This window comes from Penaeus vannamei, chromosome 16 (genome assembly GCF_042767895.1).
Source record: "Penaeus vannamei isolate JL-2024 chromosome 16, ASM4276789v1, whole genome shotgun sequence".
Classification (NCBI taxonomy): Eukaryota; Metazoa; Arthropoda; class Malacostraca; order Decapoda; family Penaeidae; genus Penaeus; species Penaeus vannamei.
In genome coordinates, this window is record NC_091564.1 from 1791392 (window position 1) to 1801391 (window position 10000).

Sequence of the window (10000 nt, forward strand, 5' to 3'; positions counted from 1 at the left end):
ACAGAGGTTCCTTCAGTCCTACGCGAAGGAACCAAACATGACAAAACTACGTAGTTCCCGTTGGTAGTAGGCTTTCAAGGTTTTCGCGTCTACTACAAGTGTCTCGACAATGGGTGACATGCCAAGTTAAACATTGAGGGTGTTGTCAACCATTAAAATAGTCAACATAAGCCTGGTCACACCTACATACAGGTTCTTAAAAAATAAACTTGCCAAACGTTTGTGTCGCAAAAAATGCAACATGGTAAAACTAAATATAGCAGACTGCTCATCTGAGCACAGAACTTTGACAGGTGTTCAACAACAATGGCAAGTGCTGTAGTGACTATTTGAACACCTGTGGGATCTCGGAGCCGCCACGTACAGAATCGAGAAAGAGACAATGCATGATAATACCACAAGAACTGTGACGTGCTGTTTTTGATTGCTCCTGAATATGAAGAGCACAAAAAAGGGTATTTGTAGTATGTAGAGATGAAAATCTCTATTGAAGTTACTAGAATAAAATAATTAACTTGAGAAAACAGACGATTGTCACATTTCTAGTTCTTATTTAAAGATTACCTTAATTATTTAATAACCATAATACAATGAGCTCCGTTTTACAACTGAAAATGTTATCTCAATAAGTGTAACCATTTAAACAAAGGGAATCGAGGATCAAAAACACGTGTCTCGAAAGCCTGATGACATTCTGAATTACCTGTAAAATTAACAAACTACCAAGCAATGCTTAACGTGTGTGGTTTTACACAAACGACGTCTGTATGGGCAACAAAAACAACATTCGCAGGGTAAAGTACATTCAGAGCTTAGAATTGCGCATTTAACAAAACTAGTAAAAAGTACTTTTGAACATTTTCCATCAGGAATATCGTGTGAGCACCTGACCATAAAACTATAGGATAAGCAAGCATTTTGTAAATGTTATGGATATACTGCGTCGCCGTCTCAAAAAAATTACAATTCGGTGCAGTCTCTCGAACGGAGTTCCTAGACGGAGGTCCCAGCCAGTTTTGAAAGAGGAAATCCCACTGCTTATTCATAACCTGGAGCGGCAAATAAGTAGGGGAAAACGGAAAAGCATAACAGAACAAGCAAGCAAACAGGCACGTCATCTCCGACTGTCACCACGACCAACAACGCGGAGAAAATAGCAAAACTACTCATTAACGTCGTTCACGCCGGCCGCTCCAGCTCTCCAAACCGCTTTCTGACTTCCTAACTAGATTGCTTTCCAGTAAAATACTCGCGCACTAAATCAGCAGAACACAGCAGCTGACTTTACCCATTCAAAACACGTATGCGCCACTCGCTCACTCAAACACAAGACACTTACAATGTTACAATAATCCTGCCTAATTACCCTCGCCTCCCGAAACAGACATTAAAAAAGTACAAGGCGTCCTTACTCGCGAGGAGGAAAGCGTGAGCGTGAGTCCTGCCAGCTTACTACTTTACTTTCTGGGATGATGCTCTACGTGAAGCTCCAGGTAGGGTAGACCCGCTGGAGGTATTGACCTGACGGGAGCGGGATGAGTGGAAGAGAAAAGGAGGGGACAGGGACACGGGGGAAATGGGGAAGGGAGGGGGGGGGAGGGTAGCCACACCAACTACGGGTCAATATCAGCAGCAACAGATGACAAGGCTTGGAAAACGTTCTGCTTAAGCTCAGTTTGTTTGTTTGCGTCGGGGGGGAAATTGGGACTGGCGTCTGGGGCGTACTCCCCATGCGCTAAAATCTTCTACTAGTCAGTTTTACCGTAAATACATGAACTGAGTGTAAGAAACAAAAGGGCAGTGTAAAAGCTAATTGTTACTCCCCGGCCTTAAACTCTATTAAGAAATAATAAAACAAACATCTAATCTTAACACGACTTCAAAGCGGCTGCCGCACGGTCTTCAAACTAGCCCCGAGCAGGCTTTCCAGCCGAGCCTTTCCTTTTAAAAGATCACGTCGCGCTATAAAAGCTAAATATCCAAACATCTGGAAGAAAGAAACTGCATTTCTACCCTTTACCCGGACTAGGCAACTTGCGGCTCGACAAAAACGTTGAGGCGCTGTCAAGGCTACATTCTTCCAGCCATGTGTCCTAGGCCAAGCCAGTGCTACTCGCTGGCAACTAGCAGGAACGCCAGTCAATTGGCTGGTAGGTGGTCCGTCCCATGTCCCAGGTGAGGTCGAGGGGCAAACACACGCACTCCCGTACGATCAATAGTGGCGGCTGCCAGGATAGTAGGGAATGGGATGGAGTTATCTGGGACTTTCATAGGATCTAATTTCGCCACCCACGGGGGGGGAAGCTCTCGGCATTAATGCTCTCGATACTAACCAGCCGCCTACAATAAAACTCAACCACAGCTTGTTTTGATGAAGAGAATAAGTCACAAATCCCACTCCACAGCCGAGAAGGGCTTGCCCTCACGCCAGGCACGGACGGAGAAACTAGTTACAATAGCCCACTGGATTAGCTGGGAAGGGGAAACACAGCAAATATAGCAAGGCGCTTTCGTGGAGGGGAGAAAGCAATTACAATAATTCAGTGGATAGTGAGAAAAGTAGCGTTCCTCCAGCGCTCCAAGGGGGAGGGTTACTGATAACGAAGCAGCTGAAAGATCGCCTGTGACCACGGTTTAAAAATTCGAGAAAAAAACAATAATAATTTGGAACAAGTCCTAACGATTGAAGGGCGTTCGTGGGGGAAAATCGTAGAAGCATGCGAACGCCCATCGCTTGATGTGAGGGAAGGCGTGGTATGAGAAGCACACGAGGTTCGACACGCTACTCGGATGTGAGGGGGAGGGGGGGGGGGGGGGGGGGGGCAGGAAGGGGAGTTGTTTGGAGGGGGTAGATTGGGAGGGTGGCGGGGACAGGGCAGGCGGGTGTTGGGAATGAAGCGAAATAATCCCCTCATGACTCAGCCCATCTGTCACCCCGATATCCCCTCCCTCTTCACCAAATACCTAATTCCCTTATGACAGCCAGGACACCCGGCCCCTTCCCCGCCCGTATCCAGCCCCACAACAATAAACTCGGGTGTCCCTTTACACAAGCGAGCTCCGACAGATGCCGTCCGCCGCCGCCGCCGCCGCTGCGATCCTCGTGCCTTCAAGAACCCCGTATCAATCACAAAGGAGAAGATTTTAAAGAAAACCTTGGCGCTATACAGGACGCTAAAATTCGCTTCAAGTCTTTTATATAAATAATGAATTCCAGTCTCGCAGAATTTGCGTCTTAACGCCGTCTCGCGCTACCATTTCTTCCCCTTTTCCACCAACTCGTTCGACTCCCATTTTCTGTCTCTACACTTCTAACCCTACCAAACATTTCCTTCATTTCGCGTGCGCTACACAGAGCCAAGGAAGAGGAGAGACGATGAAAGGAGAACAGGAAGGGGCGAAAGAGAAGGAGAGGAGGGATGGAGGACGAAATATACAGTGTGGCGGAGAACTTGATATCAGGGCTATAATTTCCAACTCGAAGAGTGGAACGGTGAATCTGCTAAGGGAACTGGCAGGGAGGTAAATGCGAGGGGGTGATATGACGGGTGGAGAGGTGTTGGGGCGCGGGGAGGGGAGAGGGGGCACGTCGCCACGCTGGCCCGGCGCCAACTCGCCTCGCTGCGCCCCGCCCACGCCGCACAGACAACACACTCGGCTAGAATTCCACTAAAAAAAGTTCCCCTATTCACCCCACCTAAGGCTTAAGGCATTACCTTGGGCCTTCATTATCCTCACCGCAAGTATATAACCACCCTCTTTCGACATTCCGGCTTCAATAAAGCCTGCGATACGACAGTAATTTGGGAAAAAATAGATAAACAGACAAAGGAAGAAGGGAGAGAAAGAGAAAGAAAGAATCCAATCATTTGAGGGTAGTCTCCACTAAAACTGTCGAGTGGAAGGATAGAAAACGGAGGAGCGTTTTCCTCGCATGTTGGTGCTCTGCAACTTCCGGGGTTAGAACCACTTTGGTATGGCGAGAGTGGGAAAACCCAGCTAGTCCGAGGAGAGGCTCGCCGTCCGTCATAGCTTCTCGCCAAATCTGACCGTATAACTAAGCCGTGGTGGATTCATTTTTCCCTCCCCGCTCCTCCTATTTCCCTAAAATAATCAAAATAGTACTCTCCCTCCTAACAATTGAATACAATTCCTTCAACGGATCACAGGCCAAGCTATAACAATCCCACCAAAATTATTTTGCAAACACCAGTAAGAGGAGGGAAAAAATATCGACAGAGCAGCAGCCATTAATGCAAAATTTTCCGCTGGACGGGACAGCTGTTAGCTGAACGTACAAAGCACCCGAGGCGCAGGTGATGCGTATCAGTCGGGATTACCCAACCGAGGGGACGCGAGCAGGGGAAAGGGGTGCCTGTGCGACTGCGCGTACTTTAGCTCGGGAAAGGGATGGGAGACAGGGGGGGGGGGTGGAAGGGAGACAAGAGGAGAGGGAGGGAGGGAGAGGGGAAAGGAATGAAAGGGGAGAGGGAAGAGGGATGACCGGGGATAAGGGGAGCTAGGATCACTGGGACAAGGGTTCCAAGAAAGGTCTGCTGTCCAGCTACTACTCTTGCCCACTGAGTCACATAGCCATGAACACATCGCCCAAGAGAAGTTCAAAAACATTATTTTCGTGACTGAACTTGGTTGAAAACGCTTCGATTCCTAAAAAAAAGTTGGAAATCATTCCACAACACAACTGCCACGAGAATAATCAAAACGTCAAATGTTCATTCCAATATAAATGGATATTGCACAACAAACCACTCTGAAAATCGTAACACAATCACGTGTGCTCGTATTATGACGCTTTGTCCAATGCATAACAAACAGTGAGTAACCAGCGCCGGCAGAGTATTATGTGAATATATTTGGAGGAGGAAAAGCGTTAGAGAACCAAACAAATTATGGCCATTAAATTCGGATGCCACACCGCCAGAGCTCCTTCAAGTAGAAAGGATGCTAGGGGTTCGGGTTTGGCATCGGTCGCAGAGCATCCAAACAAACTCCCGCCCGGCAGCCCAAACACCCAAACGTTTTTTTTTCTCTCTCTCTCTCTCTCTCGTCGCCTCTCGTACGCGTATGATTCTCGTTTCGCTGCGCTGTCGTAGATTAAAAAGCCTATCTTAAAAAGGTAATTTGACAAGCACAGCATGTTCGTAAAAATCCCTTCCAAAGCTTCCTCCAAGTAAGAACTAACAGACGCCACCTTGAGAAGGGGAGAGGAATAAATGTCTGGCAGTGCGAGACCTCCTGACACGGACGATGACGTCTCCCACCGGCGTTTTTGTCTTGGCACCTACGCACTTCCCTGCTAACATCCCACATCCGCTTCGCCTTCCCCTGCCGCAGGGGCTGCGCCTTTCAGCTAACATGGGGGCAACCTCGACGTGCTGAGGTGCGCACGCACGAAAACGCGCATGCACTTCCTTCCTGTGCATCATACAAGCGGCAAGCTCATGTATTTACAGAACTATGCACGCTTTCCGGATACATTTGCTTATACAATGAAATTCCCCGATTCCCTAACAGATACAGACGTACGAACACAATGATAACCAAACCAAACAATTTCTCCTGCCGCACCTGCCATATCCTTAGATCTGGCTCCAATCGTGCGCACGCGAGCACACACAAACATCGCTTCTTACTTTAGCTCTATTTAGTGACTATTTAAGAACGTTCGTGAATCTCCTGGTTGGCGCCACTAAGTTTGAAGGATACGTCATCGGCAGCAGCGCAACAGGGTTCAGGACGTTCACCCAGAAGCCTCGCTCGCATCCTGCGTGGTCTCGCGCTCGCTCGCTTGCTCGCTCGGGCCACGTGGCCATCTACCTCTCACACAACAGCCATGTGTCATGAGCAGGCAAACTAACAGACTTGCCAACACGAGCGAGTAAGGCTTCGTTTCGTGTCAGGCTGGCAGTACAAAGGCTGAAATTTCTCGCGCACGGAATTTGAGGAAAACTGTCACTGAAACGTCAGACTTTCAATACACAGAAAAACTACTCTCCAGAAGGATACATGACTCAATGGGCGCAGCTGCAATGAGCAGAAGATACGAAACCTGTTGTCGAGCAGGACATTTACGTGGTTGAATAAGCGAACAAAAGAATCGGTGATGGAATGCAGCGGCGCGACTGAAGGGCGACATGTGGCAACAATGTTAAGTTCTCGGTACATTACGTCAGAGCGGTAGCGTGGTCTGGCCAAGTTCCCTTTGTTGTCTACACTTCTGCAGCTCAAGTGTGAAGAACAACCCTGCCGTGCGTCTCTCTCTCAGAACCACCTGTTCAATCCAATCCCCTAATGTGATTCGAGGATTTAAAAATGCTAAAGGAGTTAAACCACACGCAATACGATCCCCTCGTGCCTCTTACGCGCCGGCCAGGCCTCCGAACCTACCAGACACACCTCAGAGGCATGGTTACCAGGCAGAGTCCACCGAGTGAGAAAACCCACAGCTCAACCCACCTCCCAGAAAGGGCGAACGTAATCTCGCCGTGAAACCCTTATCTTATCACCCTTCTGATACGCCATTTCCGCCCTTTCTTTGGCCAAGCGCTTTACACGAGGCAGGAAAGAGAAGGGGGTGAGAAGAGTAAAAATAATATATATATAAATATATAGATAGATAGATATATATACACATATGTACACATGCATTTATAAATCCATCTCATATTTATTCATCCAATTCGTTGCATCAGATGAACACACAACTGCGTGGCAATCAAGCAGTTGATTCTTGTACCGCTGCAGCTGACGACCGATAGGTGGCTGTGTGCATGCGTGTGTGTATGCGTGTGCGTGTGTGAATATAAACAAGTATTCATGAATGTGTCCGCAAATGAGAGAAAAGAATGAGAGAAGTAGTGTCATGAGAGGCGGGAAATAAAGGGGGAGAAGGAGACGCAGAGGGGAAGAGCAGGGAGCCAGAGGCGAGAGAGGGGAGAGAGGAAAAGGGGAGGAGGAAAGAAAAGGGAGTGCGGGAGAGAGAAGAGAGACGGGGCGGGGGAGCGTGAAAAGAGAGAGAGGGGGGGGGGGGGGCAGAGGCGTGCACATGGGAGAGAAAAGGGCGCCGAGGAGAGGCGAAAACATGGCGGAGAAAAGAAAATGGAAGGCAATTGTAAGACGGGAAGGGCGAGGGTAAAGGAGAAAAAAGGTTAGGAGGAAAAGAGAAATGGGGGGGGGGGGGGGACACGGCAAAACAAGTGAAGAGAGTAAAGAGAAAGAAAAAGACGATGGGTAGGTATAAGGATGGGGGGAGAAATAGAGAGAGAGAGAAAAGAGCGAGAGAGAAGAGAAGAGAAGAGAAGAGAAAAGAGCGAGAGAGAAGAGAAGAGAAGAGAAGAGAAAAGAGCGAGAGAGAAGAGAAGAGAAAAGAGCGAGAGAGAAGAGAAGAGAAGAGAAGAGAAAAGAGCGAGAGAGAAGAGAAGAGAAGAGAAGAGAAAAGAGCGAGAGAGAAGAGAAGAGAAGAGAAGAGAAAAGAGCGAGAGAGAAGAGAAGAGAAGAGAAGAGAAAAGAGCGAGAGAGAAGAGAAGAGAAGAGAAGAGAAAAGAGCGAGAGAGAAGAGAAGAGAAGAGAAGAGAAGAGAAGAAAAGAAAAGAGAGTAGAGAGAAGAGAAGAGAAGAGAAGAGAAAAGAAGATAAAAAAGAGAGAGAGAAGAGAAGAGAAGAGAAGAAAAAAGAGGGAGAGAGAAGAGAAGAGAAGAGAAGAGAAAAGAGAGAGAGAGAAGAGAAGAAAAGAGAAGAGAAAAGAGCGAGAGAGAACAGAAGAGAAGAGAAGAGAAAAGAGCGAGAGAGAAGAGAAGAGAAGAGAAGAGAAAAGAGCGAGAGAGAAGAGAAGAGAAGAGAAGAGAAAAGAGCGAGAGAGAAGAGAAGAGAAGAGAAGAGAAAAGAGCGAGAGAGAAGAGAAGAGAAGAGAGAAGAGCGAGAGAGAAGAGAAGAGAGAAGAGAGGAGAGAAGAGAAAAGAGAGAAGAGAGGAGAAAAGAGCGAGAGAGAAGAGAGGAGCGAACAGGGAAAAAGAGGGAGAGAGAAGAGAGGAGCGGAGAGAGATTGGGGGGGACGAGAGGTTACTTCTGACTCATTCTTCCACTTCCACTAAATCCAAAGTCGCCCTTACGCGCAGAACCCTAGCACAACTACTAACTCCTCAAGCTACGTCCGCCATTTTCCCTCCCACGTGAATGGACGACCGCCTATTCCCTATCCCTCGTTCTATCCCATCCACATGCTTTGTCTCTGCATGGAGGAGCGGCTTTGGGATCTTCGGATGACGCATGGAAAGGAAGAGGAAGGAGGAGGGACGAAGAGGGAGAGGAGAGAAGAGAAGATGAGGGAGAGGAAAAGAAGAAGAAGAGGGAGAAGAAAAGAAGAAGAGGGAGAGGAAAAGAAGAAGAAGAGGGAGAGGAAAAGAAGAGAGAAGGGAGGAGAAGAAGAAGAGGGAGAGGAAAAGAAGAGAGAAGAAGAGAAGAGGGAGAGGTTGCGGTGTGGCGATGCCGCGTCTTTGTTACACCACGCGGCCCGAGTCTCGGTCCTGGCCGCGAGTCTAGAAACTCCGGCCCCGCTTAACAACAGCTCCTTTTCCTCGAACGGCCGGAGGGAAAGCTTTCCCTTCGCGCGAATGGCGTGTGTGGGGAAGCGTCTCTCTCACGTCCAACGGCGAAACATGCACGCCGCGTGGGGACCCTAGCACAAACCACCGATCGAGGCGCATGACGTCCTCGCCGATCCTCCCGCAGCTAAAAGGAATGCCCTTTGAGATCCCTCTTAAACCCGCCCTCACACCTCTTGTGGATCTGGCAAGCCGGTACGAGCGATCCTTCGAGCCACGCCGAACCGCCGATGCCGATGCCGCCGCCGCCGCCGCCATCGCACGGACACGAGCGTTGCCTCCATCCCCACACTCGCCCGCCATCACGATCTCCCTCCCTCCCCTCGCGTCACCACTCCCTCGTGCCCGTCGGAAGAAAAATCCCTGTCTACCTTGCTTTAAAATCCCCCGGCGCCTCCGAAGCACGGGCGCGCCGGCCAAGCAACACAAGAAGCGAAGGTACCTACCACCCTAGAGTGTACAGAAGAAAGGCAGAGAGTCTTGCTTCCCGCCAAAGGCCAGGCGAGTCCGGTAACCCCTGCTTCCAACGACCACGCAACGGCACCAATACTGCACAATCCTCACTCACAGGGCACTTGATCCTCACTGGTATCACTTCACTGTATCCTCAAGGGTATCAGGAATGGAAAGAGAGAGGAGTAGCAAGCGTGAGTGAGGGCAGAGAAGAGAAACGGAGAAGAACTTGGATGAGACTTGCGGTGGCGTGTGTGTCGCCGTGTGGGACTGCTGGGTGTAGTAAGGTGAGGCCAGCCAGCGGACGGCCCCAAACCCACGCGGCAAACCTCACTAAGCCACATTCACTAACTCTTCGGAAATATCTCGCTGCGCCCACGGAACTGCTGCGGCTGCGACCCGATCATCAGCAAAGAGCAAAGGTGTTCGCCATCAACCTCAAAGTGTGAAAAAACGAAGCAATTGCACGCTGCATCGAGGGAAATTAATATTCCCCAGTAGAGATATGCGGCAACTCTCTAGTCCGTGACGCGTGGAGAGGCCACGAGAGGGGGGAGGTGGGGGGGTCAGGGGACGCCGGGGTGAACGCTAGAGGGGGGGGAGGGGGGAGGGGAGGGGACTCGCACAACTCCCGCGCCTCGCCGACCCTCCATCACCATCACACCAAGCGCTCTCGCTCTCCTCTCTTTCTCTCTCTTTCTCTTTTACCTTTCCCTCTTTCTCCTCCCATCCTCCTTGCATAGCATTAGTGATTCTCCTACAAACCGAAGATGGCGAAAAGGCAAAGTAAAATCAGAACAGACCGGCACGATGTTCTAGTCACATGAGTATGAATCTCCATCCTCGATTCCGGTCTACAACCGTCACAATCCGAGGCATTTCCCCGTTTCCTCTCCTCTCCTCTCTTTCCTATTTCATATATTTTGT

At 49.4% G+C, this 10000-nt stretch overlaps 1 protein-coding gene across 41 annotated transcripts in view; it reads right to left on the bottom strand.

Annotated features, from left to right (window-relative positions):
• Window positions 1-10000, bottom strand: part of heph (polypyrimidine tract-binding protein 1 heph) — a 153205-nt gene that overhangs the window by 50205 nt on the left and 93000 nt on the right. For 11 of the 41 annotated variants that reach the window (XM_070131044.1, XM_070131046.1, XM_070131036.1 and 8 more), the window contains exon 1: window positions 9067-9362. The exons of 28 other annotated variants lie outside the window; for them this stretch is intronic. The gene's annotated coding sequence lies outside the window, so the exon portion shown is untranslated. Of the gene's footprint in view, window positions 1-9066; window positions 9363-10000 lie in introns of those variants that run through there. 2 more of the 41 variants (XM_070131042.1, XM_070131041.1) reach the window with 1 other exon arrangement.